Raw genomic sequence first — 27764 nt, forward strand, 5'->3', positions numbered from 1 at the left:
ACAAAGTTCTCTGGAGCCAAATGAGTGTCATTCATTTCTGTCATCCTGTAGTATTGCTGCTTTAAGCAATATTGCAAGAACAGAACAGATAATTCAGAAGCAAGTTTAGAAGTTGCCTGAAACTGTTCCTACAGTACCTCCAGGCATGCAAAGCTTGTAATTGTGCATGGAAAAATTAGAGACAAAATATTAAAACATTATGTCTGAAAATAAAATAAAAAAAGATCAGCTCAATTTCCTCCTTCCTGCTCCATCCCTTCTTTTTAAATATGTCTGTCATTTGCTCATCTGCTGGAGCTGTGCATATGCAGAATCCAAAATTCTAGTACTCTGAATGCATTTTACAGGAGTTTTCTGTTGTCTGTTTTGGTCTCTTGATAAGCCTCCAGACAGAGATCAAAGCTTAGGCAGAAAAGATTTCACTGCCCTAAAGCATGGAGACAACCTGGGCCAGCTTAGTCCTTTGGACCATCATCAAACTATAGTAACACAGAAGTGCAGTACAGATATTCCTCATAAAACACGTATGAATTCAGCCCTCTTTTTGATCCAGTCAGATGTAAGTGTTTTATCCAGAAGGACTCTCTTTGCTTGTGTTCTAGGAATAAAAACTTTGCAAGGTTCTTTAAAATGTATCTGGATGTTTCTGAGTAAAATCTATCACCCCCAAGTATACCAAACCTTTATAAGAATTTATTTGACACTGACTCGTCCGCTTACGAGCACAACTCATTTTTCTCCTTCTGTCTCAGGTGCTTCAGTCCCAGAAAATCAATAACAGAAATTTCTTCCCTTCTACATGGAGACATTTTACACTGTTATTTTCCTTGGGCTATGAAGATGTGCTGTGAGCTTGGGGAAATGTCCGTGGCCATCAAAATCCTGTCAGTTTTCTCTACATCTATTTTCCAGTCTCTTCCCAGTTGAAGACAAAATATCAGTGCAGAAAGATCTCTGCTCTGAGAGTGGTCAGATCAATGCTGTCCACTAACTGGGATCTAACATGCCTGGGAAAATGCTTTGCCTGGTGGGTGCCTTCTCTTTTTGTGCAAAGCCAGAGCTGCAGGGCTCACTGCTTGGAGGATGCCTGCTTTGTGAAACTCACTGTGACTCTTTTCTGTGAACTCATCTCCCACATGTGAAAAACCTTTTAATCTCAGGGTCTCATGTGTTGTCCCGTTGCTGAAAACTGTCCAGCCCATCTCTGCTAACAGATCTTCTCTGTCAACTGCAGGTGGATTTGTAATGCTTGCCATGCTGTTAGCCTTTGTGGCAGCTGCACTCTCTTTCTCTCATCTCATCCATACCAAGATCATTCCCTTGATCTCCTAAGGTTGGCTTTGTGCAAAAAAAAAAAAAAAACCCCAAAAAAAACAACAACAAAAAAACCCAACCTTTTACAGAAATGGTTTCATTAAAAGTGGTTGATAATCCTGGCCATCTCCCTTCCCCATCACAGAGATGCCCAAGGGGTCCACTTAGGAGGTGACAGTGCATTAAGACCCTTTGGAGTGTCAGCAGATACCCTTGCTCTCACCCTGGCTTGGTGAGTGCAGATTTCATGCAGCTGTGATAACTCCCCTGTGACCAGGCAGGGAAAGCTGATGGCTTTGAATTGTCCTGCATTTGCATTTTATGCTCAGCCCTTGCCTTATGTGAGGTAAGAAGCACTTAGATGAAAAGTGTCCTAACAAGCAAAATGGTGGTGAAAATTCCTATTTGATTTGGGCTGACACCAAATCCAAGCTGGGATGGGATCTCCAGCTGGGCTGGGAGCTTTGCCTATTGCTCCACATGCCAGCACCTGATGAGTGGCACAGGCTGGGAGCTGCTCGTGATTTCCATGCCTCACCTCTGGAAGAGGATCTGACGGCTCTCCAGATGATGCTGCTTCACAAACAAAAGCATTTGCTTGGTTCCTTTATCATTTCCTGAGCAGGCGCATTCATCTGCGTCCCACTTGTGGCTGCCTGCCAGAGCCTGGATCTATGCAGGAAATCTGCCTTGAACAACACATGAAAGCTGCCAAGAAATGCACTGCTGTCCCCACAGGCACCAGCAGACAACATTATAATTACTTATCCTATGGAGATGAACTTGCATGTAATGTTTCTTCTCCAAAAACCCCAGCACTTTCTTACTGCACAGTAGCTCTGTGAGAAGAGGGACAGTGCATGAGACTGTTATCAGACCCAGATAGCAGAGATGTGCTGTGGGATCATTTCAGTGTTGCAACCCTTGTTGTGCCCATGCTGTCCGATCCTGCTTGGATGGAGAGTGGTTGTGGCCACAGGATTTTTGCCCCTCTTGGTCACAAGGAGGGAGACACACAGAAAAGGCAATCCTGCCACCCAGCAGCATTTAACCTGATCCTCAGGAAGGTGGGAACCTTTCAGCAGGGCTGCTGGTGTTTATTTATCTCCTATTTGCTGTACCTCTGCGAAAGGAAAGTATGAGAGTGACTCAGCCACCGCAGCAAAGGATTTATGGCTCCAGGAGCAGCCGTGCTGCCAACGCACACAGATACAGCATCCGCTGCGGCCACTGCTCATCACTGCACTGAGAGCCTGGGGCTGCAGGCACAAGATGGACAGGAAGGCTCACGGAGATGGCTGCTCTCCTCCTTGGTTGGCTCAATGCTGTCTTCTGGAGAAAAGAGAAAAAAATAAGATGTGATGCTCTTGTGTTGATCTCCCTGGGAAAACATTCTGTCTGTATGTGCAAAGTGGTGATTCCAAACACAATAGCAGTCACGTAACTGAAATATGTGGCTGGAGGAGGGAGAGGAGAAGTAATTCCTGTACACTAGAAGGTAACAAAGGACTTTCTGTCTCCCTAAGAACTTATACTCTTCTAATCTGTGAGAAGTGAGGGTGTCTTTGCCCTATGCTCAGCATAGCACTATGCCTGGCAGGGATTGCCAAGCCTTTTGGGCAGATGCTGTGTGCCTGAACAGAGGTCTCTCCAGCAGCCAGCAAGAGGCTGCTGGCCACCGACACTTTGCCCTTCTGCTTTCCATCTGCAGCATCCTATTAAGCACATTGGTTTCTTCGCATTGATCATCACTGGCTGACATTGCCACAAGGATATTACCATCCAGCATAGGACATACACGAGAACTTGTCCCTCTGTGAGACCAGTATCCTTTTCAGGATTGCAAGGAGATGCAAATACCCAGCTGGGATCCACTCCCCCCCCACCCCCCCCCCGCCCCCCCCCAGCCCCCCCCAGCCCCCCCCAGCTGGGATCTATTACCCAGGACACTTTTTTGAAGGCACCTGTAGACACAGTGTCTTTCGCAGAACTCCTCAGATCTTTTCTTTACAAGTGCCAAGGTTTGGTGAATGAATGGATTCAAATCCCTGCTTGCTGACTAGTTAGTTCAATAGAGGCTGCTGGCATTACTCCTGTTGAAAAGTGGTCTGCTGTGCAGCGAAGAACTTCACCTCTGGTCAAGCCAGGACACCAGAGCAAAAATGGCTATTGGCACCTATGCAGGTGGGTGCCAAACCTTTTTGTGTATTTTACATTAATTATTCAGCAGAGAAAATAAGGAAATGGATTTCTGGAGCAGGGTGCCCCTTCTTGTGGGTGAGCAATTTGTCTGCTAAATCATCCAAGTCATTGCTTTCCCTGTGCTTTCCCAGATGCTCTGGGATCTCCTTGCATTTTAGAATGAGAAGAAAAACTGAAAGTTGACAGTGTTCTGCAAGAGGCAACCTGCAAAATATTTCACTGGAGATATCAGATTGCCAACATCATTACATTGCCTGTCAGTGAGCTACAGGACTCTGTCCTGGCTTCAGCTTGATGACTTTTGAGCTATTCTGTGATGCAAAACAAATTAGTGAAATGCTTCTTTTTCTAAGCTGCCCCACCCTCATAGAAAATGAAGTGATAACGTGGCTGTTTTCCACTCTGCCTGACTGCACAGTTTCATTTTGAACCCTGAGCAGCCAAAGCACAAAGAGATTTCACCAGGGGATGTTCAAATTGGATATGTGAAAAAATTCCTTCTCTGAAAGTGTGCTAATTCATCAGAACAGGCTGCCCAGGGAGGTGGGGGAGTCACTGTCCCTGGAGGTGTTCAAGAACCGTGGACATGTGGCACTGAGGGGCACGGTTAGTGGGCATGGTGGGAATGGGTTGGGATTGGACTGGATGATCTTAGTGGTCCTCTCCAACCTTAAGGGTTCTGTGATTCTGTGTTTCAGTACGAGAGGTGGGCAAAACCAATAACATGGGCACTACTTAACAGCAAGTGCATAGGGGTTTTCTGAGAGAGGCTGTGGCATTTCTCCACTGCTTTAGGCTCTTCAGTGACGACTGCTGTCCTTAGGAATCCTGAAAGTTACCTCACAGTTATCACCAAGTCAGTACGTGGATGTGGAGACAAGGAAACAGGACATGGGATGTCCTGGACCAGGAAGGTGGAGAAAAGGAGGAATCGTAGGGGTGAAGCTGTAGTTCAAGGAGGCAAACGTGCAGCCAATGGGAGGGGTCTGGGACTGGCTGCTAAGAGGGAACGCTGCTTGGAAAATAACATAATTTGGCTTTTTGTTTTGTTTTGTTTATTTTAAAGAAAAATGCAGTGCCTTCTGTGGGACGCTCTGTCCGACCTTGCTCTGAACCTGGGTGTGTGACATCCATGGAGCAGCTTGCTGTAGGTACTGTCAGCAGCAGACATTCCCACTACAGACAGAAGGGCTGCGTTAGGAGTAGGGCTGGGTCAAGACCCTGCATCTCTGTACCACATCCACTCAACTCCTGCACTTTCCAGCCTGTGCCCGGCTGCCATCCAGCTGTGTGGTTACCTCCTCACGCTGCATCCCCGGCCTCATGACTCAGCACGCCCAATATAAGCATCAGATGACAACAGAGTCATCTGATTCACAGGAGCCTCTCTTGCAACAGCTCATTATAGAGCCAGCAAAGTGACTGCAAGCCAGGCAGTGGAAAGCAGATTGGAGAGCTTATGAAAGCAGATTTTCAGAAGATTTTCCTAGGCATGCTATGGAACCACCCACTTCCAGCTGATAAGGAATACCATCATGCCTTCCTTTCTGTTTGTATTCTCCTGGTTTCCATTCCCTGAGCCAGGCAGCTCAAGAAGCCAAACTGCAGCTACCAGAGCCACCAAAGCAATGGCCTGCTGGTGGTGTTTAAAGCCAATGTAAAAAGAAATCTGGCTGAGAGCTGGGCACTGGAAGTCATTTCTTCCACCAGCACAGAGTAAGAGCAAGGAGAGCTCCCAGAATTTACAGGTCTGTGTGCCACACCTCAGCCTCTCTGCTCATCCTTTCACAAATCAGTTGGTGGACTGGAGCTCTATAGGATGTAAATTCTTCACACAAAGTCTCTCTCTATATCCTACACAGGGAGAGCAAGGCACCTAACATTTTTTTTTTTTCTTAAAATACACTGCTGTGCTTTGCAGTTCACTCATAAATGTTAGATATGGTCAGTGTCACAGTAAGGGTTGTGACTAATCCAGGCTAAAATAAATTCCTTGAATTACAACAGCTAAAACTGCTATCATGGCTATATCCCAAGCACTAAGTCTGTGTTATATGACTGCAAAGCCCCTCCTTGGTGTCACCTGCCTCTAAGCTCAATTAATAAAGGAAAAGGAGAATCCCTCCACACATGCATTTCTTTCTCCATTCATGCATGACTGCTTGTGCCCTGAAAACAAGAAGTTATAGGCACTGAGCTCTAGCTGCTGCTTGGAGAGCATGTAGGAGACACATGCCCAAACCCACATGATGCTGGCCGCCTCCCTTGGTGGAGTGTGTGATTCCTAGGCTCTATCTGCCCAACTCGCCCTCTCTGCATAGTCAACAGCAGGTTGCCACCTCTCAGAAAAAGCATTAATCCTGGACTGTATGCTAATCCATGGATGTTATTCATAGCCTCTCACCATTTTCATGCAAACACATCATGGGAGATGTGACAGTCAGAAGCTGTCAGCTTTGTCTATGTATGACAGTTGTTTTAATTAAAAAAATAATAATCATCATCCTGCAAATACTGGGCCCAGTTTCTACAAGTCATTGCTTCAGGATCAGACTTTCTGGAATTCCGTGAGCTGCTTCAGGATCAAAGCAGCCAACTGAAGGCATGGTGCTGTTATCAGGATGTCTTCAGTTGTGTTATTTTCCCCATGGGGAGAAGTAATTAGGAGTGGAGTTTGTGTCTGAAGGCAGCATATTCTACAGAAATGTCACTTATTACTGCATTGCATTTCATCTGCAGAGGGAAAGTGATGTGAAAATGCCTGGAAGAGCAGAAATGTGCTAATATGAATCTCATTCTACTGCACCTAGGAGAACTTCATGCAGACAAGGATTTGATAAAAGAGAGTCAATGCTGAATAAAAATTCCCAATTAGGGCCCTCTCAAAAGCAGCACTTACACAGCGAGATGTGTTAGCTCTCGCTGCTTTTAGAGAAGCCTGTGCTACTGTGTGCTTGCTTGACTTTTTTATAATGTCTGCACATCTCCAATCCTAAACTCTCTGATTTCTTCCAGCTGCCTGCAGATTGCTTGAAACATCTGGATGGCCCTAAGCAGCTGGGTGGCCCAGAACAGCTAGATGGCCAAAAGCACTGAGTGTAGTATTGGGCAGTTGGGTAAAGGTACTGCAAAATCATTGCTGCAGAAGAAAGCACTGGAAATTCCAGTCCTAAGATGAAGAAATGTCACCCATGATCAGTGAGTTACCATCGCTTCTAATAAAAATGGCCATTGCTCTGGGGGTCAGTGCTCCTAGGGAGCTGGAGGTGTGAATGACAGACCCTCAAAGGACAGAATAGTCTCGGTCCCTGTCTGACAGGAAGCAATGCTGCTGCCATTGCCCTTTTCTTGTGCATCTGCTCCCACTGGTGTCATGAACTGGGACCTGCTCTAGGGCTTCATTGCACCCCTCCTGTTCTGCTGAGTTCTGGGGAGGGGGAAGGGAGAAGAATAAGACAGGCTGGAGCCTCTTCTGCCCCAAAGATGTCCTAGGACACCTTCATGTACCTTCCTGCATAAGGCGCACACACAGAAACACATGTACACTCTGCCTTTGAGCACTCACAGTTTTAGTGTGCAGAAAGGAGAAGCTCAGGAGTGGGAGCAGGCTGACCAAAATGCTCATCCATAGCTCAGGACATAGACCTCCATCTCTGGATATGAGGCCAAACAGGAGGCAGCAGCATCGAGCCAAAAGGCTCTGTGTGAAGAAATGGGTTTTTAGCAACAACTTTGGTTGCACTCCCCATCAGCTGACATGCTGCAGGCATCTCACCTTCCGTTCAGCAAAGCCACATCATCCACTCTGAATTATTTCTGATTTTACCCAGTGCAAAGCAGATTATTCTGTTGGCCCATTTACACCTGACCTATGAGTGCCATATATCCTGCTGTGAGAGTGACATCAGTGATTAACCAGGTATTCCTCTGATGGGAAATTACTCATTTTCACTTGGCCTGGGTATAAGGGCACAGTCACACACATAACAGGGAAGGTTACCCTGAGGATGCTCTCCTCTCTCCATTTCCACCTGCCCTACAGGACTGCTCTCCTCTGAGTAATGGAGATGCTGCCGCATGGTGATAGCATCAGCAAGAGGTGCCAAGCAAGCCCATCGAGCAACACTGGAAGTCTTCACAAAGGATGTCAGCCTGCTGTGGGCATTCAGGTCTTTGTGTCACTTGAATGGACCCCAACAGAGGATTTGGGGTCCATGGTGCCATTTCCCCTGTGGGCAAGGAATAACAACTCATCCTCCTTCCCAAGGAGATGAAGGTGTTTGAAGCAGGTCACCATGCTCTTCATACCGGGTATTCATTTTTGTTAGAGCCCCCTGGCTTACCAGCAGATGTGTTTTGAAGTTTCTAAAACAGCTGGGTGGGAAGCCACGGGCTGCCAGTATTGCTGCTGCATGAATCCCTTTTCCAGACCTTTGTTTGTTTTCTTTAATGCGTCTTTGCTACTGGTACAGCATAGTGCCAACAAAAGCCTCCAGAAATTTCAGTGCGGGAATATGACCCTACAGTAGTTTGCAGGAAAAGTGAACATTTTTCATTTGGCATTGGAACTTAAAACCTACTCATGATTGACCACAGTGCTTAATTGACAGGGCCCCACAGCCCCCTGTACCATTCCCATATCCTTCCTGGGCACATGGTAATGACAAGACAGACGTTGGAGGCTGTTCGCTCTTCATTTGATTCATGAAGCAAGCAGTTCAGCTTTGAGCAAAAGGTGTTGTTGTTCTCCTACACTTCTGCGGATTCAGGATCCAGAACATTTTTTATCAGCAGTTTAGTATCAGCACAGAGCACTTATCACACTGGTCAGTGTGGTTAGTGCTGGTAACATGCAGCTAAGATGGGAGGCTTTGCAGTCCAAAACACAGTTTGTGAAGTACAAAAGGGGAAAAAAATCTCAGAAGATATCATTTGTGTAATTATGTTCATAAAAATGTAAGTCATTTCTGTACAGTGCACACAAATAGTTTGCAGTCTGTCTTGAACTCTGTGATTTCTAAACAGAATATGATTAATGTTCAAAATAATCCAATAGATGAATTCTGCCTTTTGGATTGTTTTACCAGGTCAAAGGCCATTATTGCAGTAATTGAATAATCCCACAGACCTTTGCTCCAGACATTCACTATGGAAACTAAGCAATGAGGACAGGCTATTCTATTTTCCAATCATCCAGACAGCATTTTAATGGAAGAGAAAAGTCTGATGCAGTTAAAAGCCCTTCTAAAAGCAGATTATGGTGAAAAAATAGATGCTCAGATGAGATGTAGGCTGGTGATTCACTTCAGAGTACCGTAAATGTTAAAGATTCTGATAACCGCTTTGGCAGGAATGCAGAGACATAGAAATGTTTGTTTTTTTTTTTTTTCCCTTAGTTCTCTACTCTGAGAGACAAGGGGGAGGGGTGTTTTATTTCCACCAGACCAGTGAAAAGCACAGATTTTTAAAGCAGAAATCAGAGGACTGCTCTGAGAATGCTTTGAGACTATCGGGGTGAAAATATTCTGCTGTTAGAAGCTTTGAACGGCCTGTTTAGACAACAATGAACATGGTGTTTATTAGTGGTCGGATAGGATCATCTAATGACCCAGCTGAAACCATGACATCCCATGACAAGTATACAAGTCATGCAGTGAGGTACAGCCTTACCTCTAAATAGACCTGTAAACAATCACTGTCTATCTCTCCTCTTTACATCCTTGCAATTACATCAGCTCCAATCGAGATGCTCTCAACTTTCCTCAACTTTGAATGGAGACAAACCATAGGAAAATATTACTGGTATTCTTATTTTATAGGAGAATGGAACAAGAAAAAGATAAGCTACTTGTCTAGAGGCACAGGAGTAATCTGTGGAAAAGACGGCACTGACTCCAGCTACAATATATTAGTGGTGTAGGCTATAAGAAAATATCTTAGCTCATTTCAAGATGAGACAGAGCTTGCCAGAAACACTCAGTGTTGCTGATGGTGGGTCTCCAGCCTTTCTCCAACCTCTGGAGATTTTCCTAGCATCCCAGTGAGTTCACATTCACAGCAATCCTTTCACAGCTGCCAGGAAAGATTCTGTAGATCTAGAGAGATCCAGGGAAAGCAATCACAAATGGAAATGCAGACATGGCCATGCCAATGCAGCACTCCTCAGGTGAGTAACTGAGCCAGCCAGACTTGGATGATGTTGCTAAAAACATAATGAGATTTGCTTGCAGAATTTAACCTTTAGAAGTCCAGCAGCTGCCCCACAGATCCTGTGAGAGGCTAAGCCTTCAGTTTTGAAACACTGCAGATTCATTTTTTTATGCGTCTTCAATAACCTAAAAAAAGCTAGGTCTGCTGAATAGGTACTGCTGCATTACCGGGAGGGAGCCATTTAAGATCTGGCACAGTGAAGACAAAATGTTTAAAAGACAAACGTATCAGTCTTTAATGAGGTTATATGAGGACTGAGTGGCTATCTCATTATTGAGTAATCCTTAATGCAATGTGGACTGAATCTATAATTAAAGCAGCTTCCACCTTTATCTGGCGTGCTAAATCCTGATTTCTCCTAGTTCTTTCAAAACTTGTCTTCATTTTAAAGTGCACATGATGTATGCATGAGCCTTGAAAGTATTCATCCCTATTAGCCTAGCAGCACCACGAAGGGCTCACTTGGAGATGTACAAAAAAATAAAGAGAGGCTCAGATCTAACACCATGTTTCCCACCAACTTGGTTTCAACTAAATAAATTGGGTTTTGACAGAATGAAGTACCTTTATGAACTGTTGCCCACAGTACCTTGACACAGTACATGATCATGTTCCTTCCCTACGGAGAAAATCTTGTTTGCACCTTCTTTAAAAACTTCTCTTTCAGCCTTGGGGTCTTCAGGTCTCCAATGAATCTCCTTGCCTTCTCCCCAGTCACAACTCTCCCAGATACACCATTGTGAAATACTCCAGCAGCACCTGTTGCTGACAAAAGCAACTCAAGTCAAAAATAATTACCTTTATTTCTGTAAATTACAACTGGGAAATGCTTACTCAGGCTTAATGGCTGCCAAGATACCGCAGAGATAAGAAAAAAGAAAGAAAGAATCTTATAGGTCCTAGAGGGCAAATTCTCACAGAGCAAAATCAGCAAGAATCAAGTTATGCCAGTTGGAGCCTTCCGCCTTTCTTTCTTGGGCAAACACGCAACTGTTCTCAAGGCACAATAAAGAATAGTATCAGTTTCCTCGTAGTGCAAGCATGGACTGACTATTTGGGAACTTCCTTCAGTTCCTAACTGTATGCCAGGTTCCGTGTGCGATCTTTAGCATGTCCCATGGACTCCATTTCTACTCAAATATTCAGGTTCCCTATTTCCAGTGAGTTGAGGTCCTCTGCAGCGGCAGCCTTCCCTTTCTCCTGATGACCCTCCTGCTGATTTAGAAGTGGCAGAGCCTATCTCCTCTGCAGCATCCACCAACAGAGAGCTCCAGTTTCGATTTGGGCCTCCAGTTCACATTCATCATCACAGAACAGTTGTCATAACGCACAGATGGTGGCAAAGTTTTCATGTCTAAGCAAGAAATGCACAGAGCACTTTATCTCCTCACAGCAGATAACCTAAATAAAGCCTTCGTTTTCCTCCAGTTATTGAGCCAGAAGTGTGCGCCAGGCGTAGTTTCCACAAAACAGTAATTAATCTAATCACAGTAGCCATAGAGCAGAGCCATGTTGATAGCTGGCTCAGTGCAAAGAGATAAACATGTCAAGAGTTTCTGCTGAAGCAGGAATGACGTTTGGGCTGTGACTGTGGGAACCACGTTGCCATCATCAGGGATGCAGAAGAACTGGTGTGGTCTCCCAGCACCACTTGTGTGCAGAATGAGGGGCTTCTGAAGGCAGGCGAGCAGAGGCCGGCTTTCTAAACACACCAACTCAGTTACAAATAGCTCCCAAGTGCTACAACCAAGTTTGGCAGAACTCTTTGTGCTGTGCCTTCTACTCAATTTTGTTAGGAGACATTCAACAGGAGGGATGGGTTCAGCCCTAGGATTTGGGTGAGATGTAATATAAGCCATGGTCTTGTCAAAGCAAGATCTGAGTGTTGTCATCCTCCTCTTGTCCACTGTTTCCATTTTCCACAAGCATCCTGGACTTGCAGGTTGGAGAGATACCTTAGTATGGTCTGGCAGCAAGGATGACATGCTGCTGGGTGATGGATGGATGGTGTCTTTTTGAGAAGGGAGTTCCATGATCTATAGCCTATTGACCCCAGTCCTCATCCCTGCTCTTCAAAGGCTTGGGAGGAGGCTGAGCAGTAGGAGGTCTGAAAGGACAGCAGGGAATTTGGTGAATATGCTCAAGCAATGAAACAAAAGTTGAATCAAGCACTTCAAGTACACAGTCAAATTTTCATAGAATCAGTCGTACAATCATTAAGATCATTAAGGTTGGAAAAGACCTTTAAGTTCATTTAGTCCAACCATTACCCCTTTTTGTTATGCCCACTGACCACGTCCCACAGTGCCACATCTCCATGGTTCTTGAACGCCTACAGGGACGGTGGCTCCACCACTTCTCTAGACAGCCAGTTCCTCTAACATGTAAAGCCACTAAATGTAAACAGACCTATCCACAGAGATATTTTTGTACCTTACTTTTACTGAAATTAATGGGAATTATGTATTAAGCACCTAAATGCTCTTCTGGCTCTAACCCTAGTTCTCTAATGCGTCCAGTGCCCATTAAGAAGACAAACTCATTAAATGTCACGTAGCCTCTGAAACAAAGACAACTGATGTGTTGGTAAATTGAAAAAGCAATTTATTCCATCTTCAGTTAGAGAACTATGTCCTGCATCTGACAGTGGTTGCATTATATTAATGTTTTTCTGTTTTTGGACTTCACACTCCTGGAGAATTTGAGCCACATATAAATCTACCTGGTTTACATTTAATATTTTTTATTCAGTTGAACAGCTACTGGAAGTCAGAATTTTAGGAGAGAGCTTTCAAATTAATGCAAAACTTGAATTATTATTTTTCTGCAAACCAGTGGGAAGGAGTAAAGTTCCTCTTGAATGGCAGCCAATAGACACTTAAGTTAAAGTGGAATCAAGACTTTTGCCAGTTTTGAAAAAGTCAACATATCCATCTGAGTTATGAATTAGAGATGCAGAGCTTTGACCAAAAATATGGACAAAAACTATATCTTGGAACTTCCCTTTTGATGCAGAAGACTGAGCTCTCTTTCTCCTACTTTTATGTGTTCATCAACGCAGTGTTGAAAAGCACCTCTGCTTAAGCAACTTAGATACTCAATGGAATGCTAACAGTTCCTGAATCCCTTGATACCCTTCTTTAATTTAGGCTTTCCTTTGTTGGCTTGCTTACATTAAAACTCCAGTTTAAAATAAAGGGCAATTTTGGTCTGTACTAAAAGAACTTGGGATCTTCTCCCTCTTTGGGATATGTTGTGTATATTGTGTCAAGTCAGGCAAAAATTAAATTTAAGTGGCAGCTTTAATTATAATTTAATCATAGTGCACATACAAATATCATATACAATTTGATTGCAATTTCATTATAATAACCATCACCAGCCCTATAGGTAACATTTACCATGAGTAGTCTTCAAAGCATTTGGACAAAGAGAATAAACATATAATTAGCACTGTTTTACAAATAGAGAAACTGAGGCAAGAGCTGACTTGTCCAAAACACAGAAGGTTAACAGTAGGTATCACATCTGTCCTCTGAGTGAGACCCAGGGACATCTGAATGCTCTGGCATCCTTCTGGCAGGATAAGCTAAGCTGTTTGCTTGGGATCTGCAGCTTTATTTTCCAAGCCTTCTTCTGATGTCCCAGACATCATCCACAAAAGAAAAAATAAACTAAAAAATGAGGCAGCGCGTGCTAATTATTCTTGTGGCATAACTTTCTACCTTCACCAATTAGTCACACAAGACATAGTCATGGAAGCAGTATGCAGCTGGAGTTATCACTTCATCTGTTAAAAAATACCTTTGCAGTGACTAATCCTGTTTAGACCTCTTGAGGCTTCACTGGTACAAAGCCCTGTCCCACTTGCAAGCATTTTGCTACTGGTCTTCTCAGGCTGTTTCAGATACAGATGCTGCTTCTCCATACAGGTACACCAAGGGTTGACGGTATTTTTTTTTTGGCAGAGCACCGTAGTAAATAGATAAGTAGATCTGTATTGCTGCAAAAAATGTATGGGCAAAGAATGAATCCTTGCTTAATTTGCTACTAATTAGACTGCACGCATCTTTAGATCTTATGGAAGCAGAAACTAATACACTAGCAGCAACTAGCTTAGTTATTAGCAGTAACTAATTCATACTAAGATCCTAACGCTGTAAAAAGAGGTGTTTATTAAACAAATAAGGCTCTAAAAAGGCAGAAGAATCTGACCATGGCAGTAACTGATCTTCCTGACTTGTGAGTTGTTATGACAATTTCTGTCATCATCATACCGACAAAAGATTGAATTAGGACTCTTTTTCATTACTTTTTAACAAATTCTCTTTTTTTTTCTTTTTGTTTTTCCTCTGCACTGATGAAATGATAGCAAACTCTCCAGGAAAGAAAAGATAAAAATGTAGTACAAATAAATTGGAAAAAGAATGGCAAAAGTATGAAATAATGTCTGAATGAATTGTGCATACACTGCTGTGAGAGGTGAATTCATACAAGAAAGTTGGCATATTTTTAAAATTTCCTGCCCAGATTCTGTCAGCAGAACTCACATATGGCTTTTGAACCTGCAACAACCCTCGTGTGTCCAAGCCAGTGGGTTTTGTTCATTCAGTAATCCCTCCTGCTCTGAATGGCCTTCCTGGTCCCAGTGCACTGGGGTAGGTGGATGCAGGCAGTCATTGCAGGCAGTGTGTGGAACGTGACCCAGGCCCTCAAAGTGGGAGATGGCACAAAGCTGGGTCAGGTGAAGGAGATAGGTGGGGAACGCAGGCAGGAACTTGAGCATGGGTATGTATATGGGGGAGTGTGCTAAAGGGAAAACACAGCCTAGAGATAAGAGAATCCAGAGAAAGGGGTAAAAAGAAATGTCAGGGAGCAGGAGTGTTCAAGAGCAGAGAGAACAGAAAATCCCCATTATAAGATTAAGTAGTTAAGCAAGTGTAAACATTGCATCCCATTATTGCTGGCTTGCTTTCATTGTAGCAATTACGGACTCCTGAATTTATTAAGCACACACAGACATACAAAAGAACAGCCTATAAAGACCACGCCAGCTTACCATCATGGGGTGATTCTCACTAGCAGTCATCCATGGGTTAATGGGCTCTGGGATACAACTTTATTATATGCCCTTGGACCAAGTGAGCTGGAAGCAGCGTTGGCCCACTCCCATCATTGCTGTTGGGTGCTGCTTTCACCCCAGGCCTTCTGGACTGAGCACAGCAAAGGGAAGAGAACAAATAATGCATGAAACAAAGAGAACACATAAAGGTATTAGGAGCAATACAACCTGCTGTTTTAGGAGCTCTTTAGGGCTTAGCCAAGCTAGTTACATGAATGGTGTTGGCAGCTTGCCCTCCCTGCACCAATCAGAGGCTCAGGAGCCTCCAGGCAGAGAGAAACAACAACAAAACACTCTCAGCATTTCCCAGGTGCAACTTGCAGGGTCAGGACAAGAGGTCAGAAACCCCTTGCTGTTGCTCTCAACTCTGCCCACCCCGAGGCCATTCAGTGAATCACCTGAAGGAGACTAAACCTATGTAAATGCTTCAACTCCCTGGTTTGGGTGGTGAAAGGGATCACTGATCTGAACCAGTTGGGGATGTCTGAGCCCAGATTGTTTTGAGCTGAGAAGAAAAAAGTGCCATGGCAAACTGGAATGTGCCAGGGTGATGTGGAGGGAGCTGAGCAGCCTAAGAGGTGAAAGCTGCTTCAGAAAACTGATGCTCCTGCAGATGTTACACCACCTGTCTTTGTTATTCTTCATCCATTCCTGACATCTAGGTTCCAAGATGCCTTTGTGCTATTGCTAGCTAGTGGGAAGTCTGTATATCTCACTCTGATGTGATTAATTCCAGGCAAATACACTTGTTAGCTTTCACTGCTCACCCTCCTCATGTTCTCACATAAAAATGACTCAAAAGAAAAAAAAAGTATTTCCTGGAACAGCCCTTGACAGACTGTTTACCATCTAAAATTGATCACCCATCACAGACTCTTTCTCTGCCATAACCACTCAATATTTCAGGGCCAGGCCAAGTGCTCACATTAAGCAGGGAAGATTTGTACGCTGTGTTTCCAAGACAGAGGAGTCCTTTGAGAGGTTAAATGCTGGAGCCTGCAGCGCTCCCTGAATTGGCTGGAGGCTGACACACTGCAGGTAGGAGGGGAAGGCATGGGGACTGTATGCTCAGAGCTGAGATCTGGTGGAAATGGGAGCAACTGACCTACTGCTGAAGGTGATAGGAGCAATTTCTTGTGGTTTAAGTGTGGATAAAAACAAAAAGTGGGTCACAGTTTTCTTTGTTGTTTTTTTTTTCCTCTCCTTTTCCTCCCCCCCCACCCATTCCAGTTCTGTTATTGTCAGATAGGAGAGGTCAGGATGGAAAAGCAAAGAGGAAAGAGAGACAGCTACACAGAACCCAATTGAGTGAACAAAAAAGAACATGGAAATACCAATGCATTTTTCATTTTACATCAAAACAAAAAAAAAAGTTTTGCTTAAAATTACGAGTTTTGAACACGTAGATAAACAACCACAGCTCTCTTGCTATTTAAGAAGTCATCTCTTATTTCCAGAACATGCTCACTGACAATATTTCATCTCCCACTCTTATCCAAATCTGCCACCCAGGTTCCAGTAACACAGAAGGTCTATGGGGGTCGAAGGAGCCGAAGTGAGGTTGATGGGGTGATACGGGATATTTGGAAATCCAAAGTCGTGCCTCAGCCTGAGGCAAGGATGCATGGCTGGCAGGCGTGATGCTGCCTTCGTGCTGGGGAGCTGTGCTGAGTTAGTCTGGGGCTGCCACACAATCATGTTATTTCTGTAGAGTCATTAAAACATGGGTGAGCAGCAGGAGTTTCACATCAACCCATTTCTGGGTGGGCTGGTGACATCCTTTGTTTCAAGCAGCATTAATTATCCATGGCTGGCTGTGAGAGAGTGGCATAAAAGCCAGCTTGGGGAGGGAGGGCCTGATTCTGAGGAGGGGATTTGGGGCATTCTGTGCAGTGAGGTGTGAGTGTGAGCAGCAGGCAGCCCAGGGACACACGCAGTCCTTGCCCAGGCCTCCTTCTTCATTGCAGCAGCGTGGTGCGGCTCTGAGCCTGAGTCCTGCAAAACCACTAGTTTGGCCTCTTGTCATTTGGATGGATCCTCTCTGGGTCTTGCAGAGCTGGACAGTGCTTGGGTTCCTCATGTTTCTGCTCTTCAGCAATATACTGGGAACTGTGGAGCATCTACCCTGAGGATAAATCCATCAAAACCTTGGGGTGCTGCCCAAGGGAGGCTGTGGAAGTCCCACCCATTGCTGCTGAATTAACACCATTCAGACCTCGTGTAACTATGACATTGTTTTCAGAGAAAAGCCAGTATAATGGAAGACATTTCCTAGTAAGGACAAACTCCTACTGCTACCCCTATCTGCCCTGTCCTGAGGACTGTTTTGTTCCAGTGGTACAAACAATACAAATATTTTCACAGTGGGGCTAGCAGATTCCTCCCAAGATCCATATGGATTCATTGTAGAAGTGGAGGCAGTCATCCCTGGTTGCCACCTCATGGGATGGTGAAATGAGCCCTTTGCCAGAGACCCTGTGCAAGTCCATCAGTAATTTACATCCCCCCTTACACTGTGAATTCAGCACAGCTGTCTGATCCAGATTCTGTAGCACCTACCCTTGGTTTTTCAGTGGTTCTCATAGAACAGCCAGGCCATGCTGAGCACCAGTCTAGTCACCCCAGTTCTCATCACCCCTTAACCAGCATACATCCAGGCAGATTAACCCACCTCTGCCTTTGTCCCTCACCCACCCTATGCTTCCCCACACAAACAGCTTCCAAGCAGCTGACTTTAGCATAATGCAGTGATCCAAACACAAGTAGGCACAGCAGGATTTACTGGAAAAAGTCATCTCTCACAATTCATTATTTATAAGTCCTTCATGGTTAAAAATGAAGCCATTAGAATGGCAAAAGCTCAGGCTAGAACAGTGTCAGCTTACTCAGAAACACATGGGCACAACTACTCCCAATGTGAGTATGAGTATCCCAATGTGAGGTGTAAAGGGAAAGATTAAGCAAGAAAACAAGATCAGCGTAAGACTGAAGGTGCTGATTCCAATCTTGTGGGAAGGCAAATGTCTGTTGCGCAGAAGAAGGCACCACAATGTGTGTGGGTGGCACAGGGGCTGTCTGCTGGGGCCAGCTTGTCTGCAGAGACCTGGCTGGGGATGTGGCTGTGTCCACACCCTGGTGTCCCCTGCAGCCCTCAGCCCCAGCAGTATGCTCTGCAACCCTCCATCCCTCCACCTGTTATTTATGGAGGCGTGCAAAATCCTAATGCTCGTTCCTGCAGCTGCTGCTGTGTCTTCAGAGTGCTCTTCCCACCTATGGAGCCATTGTTCATAGATGCCAAGTGCAGCAAGTATTCAGTCATCACTATTGGTATTACAAAAAGCACATAGGGTGGAAGGCCTGCACCTGCAGCCCTCATATCTCTAGGCACACTGAGGACCACCTGTATGTCTTCATACTAACTGTGCTCTTCAGACTTCATGCTCAGGTCAGTTCAGTGCAGTGCAATGGAGGTCTGGGTATGGCAGCTGCTGGTGGAAAGCTGGAGGGGGACTTATGTTTCCCCAGAAAATACTGCCTGAGCAAGAGCACAAAGAAAAACATGCCTACCAAAGCACCTCCAAATGGTCATTGCCCCATTGCCTCTATGCCATCTTCTGCACTAAGGTGGATCGAGGTATCTGTGTCCAAAAACCCACCCTGTGCTGACCATTCAGGGACTGTTTGTTAGAGTTTTCTTCTCCCAGATAGACCTTTTTCCTGCAGCACCACCACCAAGATTGTGCGGGCAAACAGCTGCTCACAAGCAAGAAATTACTCTTATTGTAGATGGGTGGATGCTCCTCTACCCCACTTAGTCCAGGGTCTCAGTTCCCAGTGGAGCAGGGCTTTCAGCCAGCATTCATTTCATTTAGATGAGGCTGTGAAAGTCACAGGGGATACTTAAAAATAAACCTCCCAAGACTTCTTCATGCATGGCTGCTCCAAGCACCAGCAACTCACAGGCGCAGGACGCTATCTCCCATCCTCCCTGTCAGTGAGATGGAGACAAGATGCTGAGACCTGCTGGGAGAGCCAGAGGAGGTATGGGAATTCAGAGGGAGGGGAGGAATTGTTGTTTTTCGCTTTCTCTCCCCGTCTCCAGCATTTAATCTCAGTGAATGAGGAGAGACAGCCCAGGAGAGCAGAAAGGAGGAATAAAGGAGGAGGCCTCTTTTTCTTCTCAGAGATCACAAGAGTTCATGTCTGTAGGGCAGTTATCAGATGGCTGGCTGCCATACCAAGGCTCTAGCAGGCAGGCAGGTTTATCTATCATTGGCTGCAACGGCTCCACGCAAGATGTAGCAAGAACAGTTTTTCAGCATCCTTCAAAAATATTTGTAGTGATGCTCTCCAGAGCCATTCTTCTGATATTCCTTGCTTTGACCCCTTCCTTACCCAGGAGCTGACTGAACAGCTTCATGTACAGCTGAAGGCCAAAAGCCAGAAGTTTCCAAACGAGGAGAGGAGAAAAATTAAGCAGAGGGGAAAAAAAATTAAAAGGACGCTGGTAGCTGTTTGCCAGTGCAGCAAAATAAGGAATCTTTCTACAGCATGGCATCCTTATGCCTTCCTAAATAATAGTACTGTGAGTCCTTTGCGTATTTCTCATAGCCAGCTTCACAGCTTAGGCTGTGGGGTCAGATTTTATCTCCACCACTTTCAGTTCAGATCAGAGGCTATTTCAGTTATCCTTGCTAGAAACACTTTGCTTGGTGAGCCTTTACTCTTCTCCACTGGATTCACCCAGAATAAAATCAGAACTGAGAAATACGCAAGGTCCCAGCACTGCACAAAGACTGTTTTTGCTTTTTGGTTAATTAAAGAAGTTCCCCTTCCTTTGCACAGAGCAACAGGCTAACAATGCTTAGAAAGGCTTAGAAAAACCAAAAAGACTAGAGAGCACAAAGTGCAAAATTAATGCATTTCAGAGAACATTCTCATTACCCTACATAAGAAACCATCTGAGCACTAGCCCCTAGCTCCCCTCTCTGTTCCCAGTCACTGTTGCCCTCTGTGTTAAGGAAAAACAAGAGGTTTTCAAGTATCTCTATCTTCCCCATTTCCACAGCATCTGAGCTTACTTAGTCCCTTCCAGCCAGGCCCAGAGGAAATCCCACCCTTGCCAGAACCAGGCTCATCAGGTGTCACTGGCCACAGATGCCAGGAGCAGCTTCTTAACAAGGATTTCAGCAGCAGCTTGCTGACTGGGTAACACCACTTGCGAGCTGCAGGTAAGCCTGGGAAGAAGCTCTGAGACCAGGGTTGTGTCCAGGCCATGCCACAGCTCTATGGCTCTACACCATCACAGCCCATGTTGCTCAGAGCACTAGACCTGTATGAGCTCCACAGAGCTCTTCCAGAGCCCTTCTGACCATGTAACCAACTTTCCATCCTGGAGAACTGGCCTAATGAATGAGGTTCTGAATGCTGGCATAGCTGGTGAGACACATCACATTTTATTTACACAGGCACTCACACAACACGGAATCCATTCAGCCCACCTTTGCACTGGTGCAAATTGGGAATGACAACTGCAGTTCAGTGAGATTAAGTCTTTGATGAGTAGCAGATTTGTTGTCCCACTGCTGTGACACTGCTGCTGAAGTATAACCTCAGTCCATTGTTTCTGGAGAACAAACACTTTTATCAGACTTCAGACCTTGAGTCTCCCAGTGCCTGGTCATCAGGGTCAGGAGACTGTTTTATGCTGCCAGACCTCTGACAACATTTTAAGGGCCCATCTGCAGCTATTAATATTCATAATTTTTAATATTTTCATACTCTTATCTGTGTGCTTTAATCTGCCTGGCTCTAATATTACTAACCCTGAAAATATCCCAACAGTGTCTACACGGCTGCCTCACGGTTGCATGTTGGATGTAGGGGACAGACATGTTTTCTGGGTTCCTGTCACATCCATTTGGTATAACTCTAGGGTCAGTCTCATGACTCAGATTCTTTGCAAATTGTGCAGTCAGATTGTTTTGAAATAAACGTTCCTTGTTAAAAGCTTGTTAATCAGTCATGAGATACCAGCAAATGTGGCAAACATTTTCTTGTTTGCGAATCTTCTCCCAAAGTTGGATAATTAGCTAATTTTCTATAACTCTAAACAATTTCTAGTGTTTGAGGATCATTCTGTTCTCCCAGCAAATCCCCAAGCCAAACAATGTTGGAGTTATAGCCCAAAGCGGTGTGTGGTTTCAATTGCATTTCTACTTTTTAAACTTCCAAAAATATACATTTATGGAGCTCATAGGAAAGCAGAGCCAATAACTGCGCATTCATGATCTCCTCTGAACTCTTTTGAGCTGTACTTAGAACTGGTTTATCAAAAAATGCATTACTGAACAATAAGAAAAGTCGTGGTGGGTTTGGTTTTAGCCAGGAGACACAGTTCTATCCACAGTATTGGTTCAGACATCTGTGTATGATCCTCATTAAACACAAGAGTGGGAGAGTGGCAGGTCCTATTTGTTACAGCAAACACTGAGAGCAAGCTCGTATCTTATGCCATAGAAGCCTCATCTATCTATCTCCACCTAATCCCAAGTAGGCTAGTCTTTATGGATGATATGTTTTGCCCCTGTGTTACCACAGAAAATATTGGATTGTATTTGACCCTGATCTTGTTGGGTTCTTGGTACAAAGGGAATGGCAGTATATGGGAAGGATGTGAGAAATGGTGATTAGAGGGTGTCATGAAAGAAGGTTTTACAGTCACAAATGGTGTGGAGAAGGTGGCTGAGGAACAATTGCACATTAGTTGTTATACATGAGAATTGAAGGCTGCTCAGAGAAAGAAGCAAGTAGCAGATTTATTTTAAAATAAACAAGGGGAAGTACTTGTTCTCACAATGCATAGCTGAATTGTGACTCATCACTGCAGGATGTTGTGGAGGCCAAAAGCCTACACAGGTTTAGACAAACTCGAGGAAAAGAAGTCCACAGAGAGCTATTAAATAGGATAGCTCAGGTGCTACCTATAGTTCACAGTCCCTAAAGCACTGGTCGCTGGGAATTAGGCTGAGATGGCATAAGCAGGAAATAGGCAACGGAATACCTGCACTGTTTCCTACCTCTTCACCCAGTAATCTGCTTCTTTTTGGTGTCAGAGAGAAGACTTTGCTAGATGGACTTTCTGCCAGTGTGTATTTATGCTTTGCAACACAAGTTTATTTGTGAAACAAATTGTGGTCAAATTGATGACACGTCAACTGGAAGATTGCCAGGAGTGGGTCTGCTGTGTGTGTGGGATGTGCACAGCATGCCTCTGGAGCTGGATAAATCGATGGTCAATTACGCATCTGAGTGTGGGAGGGTCATTATTCATTTGCTTTGCTTCCAGGCTGTGTGATAGACTCCTGTGAGCAAGTCACATCTGCAGCAGACTGGGCAGAGCACTCACCAGTCTCTCATCATGATTTTGGATGGCCTGGTTTTCCTACAGCATCTCTGCTGGTGGGTGCTCTGAAACCCTTCCGTCAGGGATTAAAATGATTAGACCACAAACTGGCTAGGAGGTTCTTGTTCCCATCTACCACTCAGCCTCTCAGGAAGATTGCTGCAGATTACATCTTTGCGTGTATTTAACCTACCTAATTCCCTATAGGGTTTTTCCATCTAAAGATGGATCTGCCTGCATAAGAGGAAAGATTAGTAACTGACTTGAGAAACAGAGATTTTGAAATTGCTGCTTTTAATGTCCTAAAGCAACTGCATATTACTGTATCCAACGCCCCACTGTAAGTTGTAAATACGTAACACCAGGAAATGGCTCTCTGGCTATCTATGTCTATCTAAAGAATATCATAATCAGAAAGGAGAACAAGTCTGTAACATTGCACAAGACGCTGCACAAACACACATCCCTACTGAGCAGATGGATGCTCAGCTATGGCAAAGTATTTTATTTCTGAGTTTCAGGTAGAGTGTGATGTAGAGATCTAAATGTAAAGATGTGAGCAGGTAAATCCTAGGAGCCAAGCTTGGAAAAATGAACAAATACCACAGTGAGGTGACTCTTCTCTCTCAGAATAATTCTTTGTGATTATATTGGTGATCTGTAGTAAAACATTTTCTCCACAGTCTTTGTTTTGACTCATTAAGATTTGCTGAACCATCCAGTTTTGAAAACAAGGAAAATTCATGTTTTTTCCTGTGGTTTATGCTCTCCTGGCCTTATGTGCAGAGAAAGGATGTGCCCATGTTTGATCTGGCTTGGTTCTGAAGTGGATTCTCTGAGAGTTTTACAGATACTGAATCTGGTTGTGTTCTCCTCCTACAGCTTTAAAAAGTTACTGGATCGGTCAGATGAAAGCAGCTGTACAAATTAGCTATCAGCTGCTAAATGTTTGTCAGCCTGGTAAGTGCCAAGATCAACCGAATCAACAGTTTGGTGTTTTGTTCCTTCTGCTAAATTAACAACAACAAAAAAGAATCTCTCTGCTTGTAAAGAAAGCAACCAGAATTCATCTTCTCACTACCAGCATTGCTCTGCAGTTAAGGAGACCTCACTAGCATTTTATTTGCCAGTGCTTTGTTGTGGAATTACACCTTATCTCCCTACAGTATTTGAGAAGGTGATTTGTTGTGCAGTATTTTAGTGAGATGGAACAAATTGCAGGGAATGGAGTTTGGGTGACTGAGAACTTTGGCTGACACTGAGTGCCACTGGATCCACACCGAATCCCTGAGGTTTTAACTAAGGGACCTTTCTGCTTTCTTATTCAATTTCCCTGCTTTAAACTGTATGGAATTAACTGTCCTTGGACAACAGTGGGATGAGGTGCAGAAATTCCAGCAGCATTGTGTTTTCCTTGCCCTGCCAGAGCTGACCCTTGAAAGCAATCATGAATTTGATGTCTCTCGAGGCATTATGAAGTGTCCCGAGTCCCAGCCATTCCCTTTAAGTCCTTTAAGACAAGAAAATCATTAAAGAAAATCTCTGTGACAACAACAAATAGAAGCAAAATATTTTCTTCAGCAATTCCTATTCAAAAAGGAACCCCACTCCCTTTCAGTCATAAACTGAGGACCACAGCAGAAGACCTGGGTCTTGTAGAACCAATCAAGGAGACTGGGCTTGTCCTGCCTAGGCACTGCTGTGTGCTCCACATACTGCCTCTGACAGCTGGTCACCATGGCAAGGGCACCAGCACATCCACCAGCTTTTAGTAGAAGGGCCATCCAGAGGGAGATGAAAAAATGAAACTAGTTATTCCACAACTCAAAGGATGTTTGAGTTTAAGACGAATGACTTAGGCCACTCAGGAGACACATTTATGGAGTAAAAGGATGGGGAGTCATGAGCTGCTCCTACATCCCTCTTACAACATGTAAACTCCAGAGCCTGCTGAGCACATAAAAACCACAGAAAAGAGTTTCATTGACTGGAACATCAGATGTTGGCATGCGAGAGCTGTGCAGTGCCTGCAGAGATGCCCTCTTTTGCCACCTTTCATTGTACCCAACTGTCCCATGACAGCTCCGCACTGTGGGATGTGCACGATATTTCATCCTATGAAATCTTCATGCTTCTCTCCTTAAGCTGCAGCAAGACCCTGTTAGACTGAGTCTGTGTGGCTGTCCTTTCTCCATGGAAAATGAAGGTACTTTTTTGTTTGTTTGTTTGTTTTTAAAATATGGATATTTTCTCCAAGTTCACAGAAAGTATAATTTGTTCTGCTCAGCCACACAAAATTTCACCAACGTGAACTAGCTTCATTGCTTATCCAATTGCATAATTGTTTCGACTACAGAAAGCTAAATAAAGCGTTTCCAGAGATTTTGTTGTTGTTTTTTGAATAGGTTTGAAGCATTAGAATTTAACTCAGCCTTTAAAAAAAAAAAAAAGCTTTATACTTTGGAAGATGTTAACTTTGGCTCCTCAAAGGGATTAGCTGTAATACTAAACACATGCTATCATAACTCAGGAAAACAGAGACACACAGACTCTTTTTTTCAGTGATTTTGGACATTGTCTCCCCGTGTAACTTTATACATAAATAACAATTCTTTCTCCCTCACCCCACCCATGTATTTTTAATATTGTCTCTGGAAAGGCTTTTCTTAAACACTTTAAGGAAGTTTCTTCCCTTCCAAAGATTTTTTTACTGCCTCTCTCCTTATTCAAGAACTTGGGTGGCCTCTTTTCTGATAAAAGGGTGTCAGCCCTGTGAACCTTGGGCTTTCAGCTCTTTCCCAAAGCATCTGTCCTGGCTTATGTTTGCACACGTGGTGAACGGAGCAGGTGCTCCAGGAGAGAATGTCATGCCAGCAATGTTCCTGTAGCTGCAGTGAGCAGAGATGTAGAACTACCTTGGCAGCAACATTCACGAGCACTTTTGATTCAGACTGCTGCATTTTGGGAACCTGCAGCTTTAAGAAGGTTGTGGAGCCTGGATAGCCCTGACGCTACCCCAGCAACCTCTGTGCCCACTGTAGAAGGGCAGGAATTCTACCATGGATCACAGTACCTCCCAGTTGTACTGACCTGTTCCTGATCAAAAATTCTGAGAGAGGGTTTAGCAGATAGGATAGGTACGGGTCTGGAGCACGTAATATACAGAGATGGACTGGGGATGCTAGGCTTGTACAGCCTTAAAGTGAGAAGGCTGAGTGGATTTTACCAGTGTCTTCAAGTATCGTATAGGAGGGTATTGGAAGACACAGCCAGACTCTTCTTGGAGGTGTACAGCAATGGAACAAAAAGCAACAGACACAAGTAGGTGAGCGAGAAACTCTGGTCATATGTCAGGGAAAAAGAAATTACTATGAGGATATGCAAGCACTGGCCAAGCAGGTTGCCCAGAGGATGGGAAACTGCCATTCTGAGAAACAGTAAAAATCTAGTAAAAACCTAGAAGAGGCCATGAGCAAGTCATTCAGCTGGTCCTGCTGTGAGTGGAGAGCTGGATTAGATGACAGTTAAAGGTGCCTTCCAAACAGAATTTATCAACGTTTCTCTGATTTCTCATGTACTGTTCCTTTCTCTTCTGTCTTCTACGCTGATACATTTGAATCACAGCACTGAGTCCCTCTACTCCAACCCCTCCTTATACAAGGACAACCAGAGCAAGGTGTCCAGGCCTAGTCCAGGTGGAGGCTTTAGAAGAACATCAAGGATGAAAGTCCGCAGCATCTCTGGGCATCCTGCGCCAGTGCTGCATCACCTGCATAGCACAGAATTGCTTCCTGTTGTTCAGATGGAACCTCCTGTATTCCAGTTTGTGCCCACTGCCTCTCATCCTGCCACTGGGCATCACTGAAAAAAGCCTTGCTCTCTTCTCTTTGCACTTTTTTCAGGTATTTATGGACATTGATGAGATCCTCTCAGCCTCCTCTTTTTCAGGCTGAACAGACTCAGCCTCTCCTCGCAGAAGAGGTACTCCAGTCTTTCAACCATCATGGTGACTCTCTGCTGGACTCTTTCCAATATGCCCAGCTTTCTCTTGTACTGAGGAATCTGGAACTGTACACAGCACTCCAGGTGCAGCCTCACCAGTGCTGAATTAAGCAGAAAGATCACCTCTCTTGACCTGCTGGTGATATGTTGCCTAATGAAGCCAAGAATACCATTAGCCTTCTTAGTGGCAAGGGCACATTGCTGACTCATATTCACAATCTGTGCTTGATCATTTTCTCTGAAACCTGATTGAAAAACAATTTTGACTGGCCCAGATTTGAGGATTGACTGAATAACTATTTCAGGATCAAGAAAAAGTGGTCTTTCTTTCACTTTCACAAATGTCTCATTTATAAGTCATAGCCTGCTTGTTTCATTTGCCTTGCAGACCCTAAGACCTTCTACTTTGATTCTACATTAGCAAAATAATATCTGAGTGTGGGTATTGCATAGGTTGATGAGAGAAAAGGAGACCATGCCTCACACTAGTAGAGGGTGACTGGAGGAATTTCATTAACCTTGCCTTCAGAGACTTCTTTCTATGGTAGTATAGTTCTTCCTTCCAATTACTCCAGCACACTGGCAAATATAAAGATAGGGATTTTGAATTACTCTTCATTTCTACTGACTTAGCAAAAACAGGGCTCAAATCCAGCAGGATATCAAAAGCACTGGAACATAGACCTGAGGAGGAGCCTTTGTCTAACAGAATTTAAAGAGGATAAACATGAATTGACCATATTGCAGCCAGCCAAACTGGGAATGCCAGGTCCTTTCTGAAAAGAAACTATACGAGATTCACTCACCTTTCTGCTTTCATTGGTGTGAAGTAGCTGAATGTTCCTTTCTGCACAAACACTTCCACTGAAGTCAATAGGGCTATATAAAAAAAGCATGAATTAGCCTCATGCTTGCCAAGTGCTTTGACATCTTTGGAAAACCGATCTGTATAAGTTTTAACCATTATTTATTAACATGGGTATTGATTGTTTTTTTTTCAATGTCACTCTTCAACTGCTATGGTATTGCAACGTATAATTGCAAATAAGTCAGAAATGGTCTCTGTTTGCCAGTCCAAGCATATATTCACACATATTAGACCAACAGTATATACATGCTAGGGGCCACCCTGCTGGATGAAGCTCTTCAGAAAAGGACCTAGGAGTCCCAGTGGACACCAAGTTGAATCTGAGTCAGCAATGTGCTCTTGCCACTAAGAAGGCTAATGGTATTCTTGGCTGCATTAGGCAAAATATCACCAGCAGGTCAAGAGAGGTAATCCTTCTGCATTACTTGGGAATAGTGAGGCTGCATCTGGAGTTCTGTGGCCAGTTCTGGGCCCCTCAGTATAAGGGAGAGCTGGGCATAATGCAGAGTCCAACAGGTGGCCACTGAGATGCTGAAGGGCCCAGTGTGCCTCTGCTGTGAGGCTGAGTGAGACTGTTCAGCCTGGAAAAGAAGGTCAGTGGGGACCTTATCAATGTCTACAAATACAGACACAGTCTCCTC

The 27764-nt window shown here is 44.3% G+C and overlaps 1 long non-coding RNA gene across 2 annotated transcripts; it reads right to left on the reverse strand.

The window, feature by feature from the left end:
* Positions 1–178: 178 nt before the first annotated feature.
* Positions 179–27158, reverse strand: LOC128086701 (uncharacterized). 2 transcript variants are annotated; one of them, XR_008209484.1, is made up of 3 exons: positions 27062–27158; positions 10316–10491; positions 179–2646 (listed from the first exon to the last, which is right to left on the reverse strand). It is a non-coding gene; the product is annotated as an uncharacterized LOC128086701 (long non-coding RNA). The 2 variants fall into 2 exon arrangements; XR_008209483.1 differs by having other exon boundaries at positions 10316–10485; positions 27062–27157.
* Between the last annotated feature and the right edge of the window lie 606 nt (positions 27159–27764).

Source organism: Tympanuchus pallidicinctus, unplaced genomic scaffold, assembly GCF_026119805.1.
Source record: "Tympanuchus pallidicinctus isolate F22 unplaced genomic scaffold, pur_lepc_1.0 scaffold3, whole genome shotgun sequence".
NCBI lineage: Eukaryota > Metazoa > Chordata > Aves > Galliformes > Phasianidae > Tympanuchus > Tympanuchus pallidicinctus.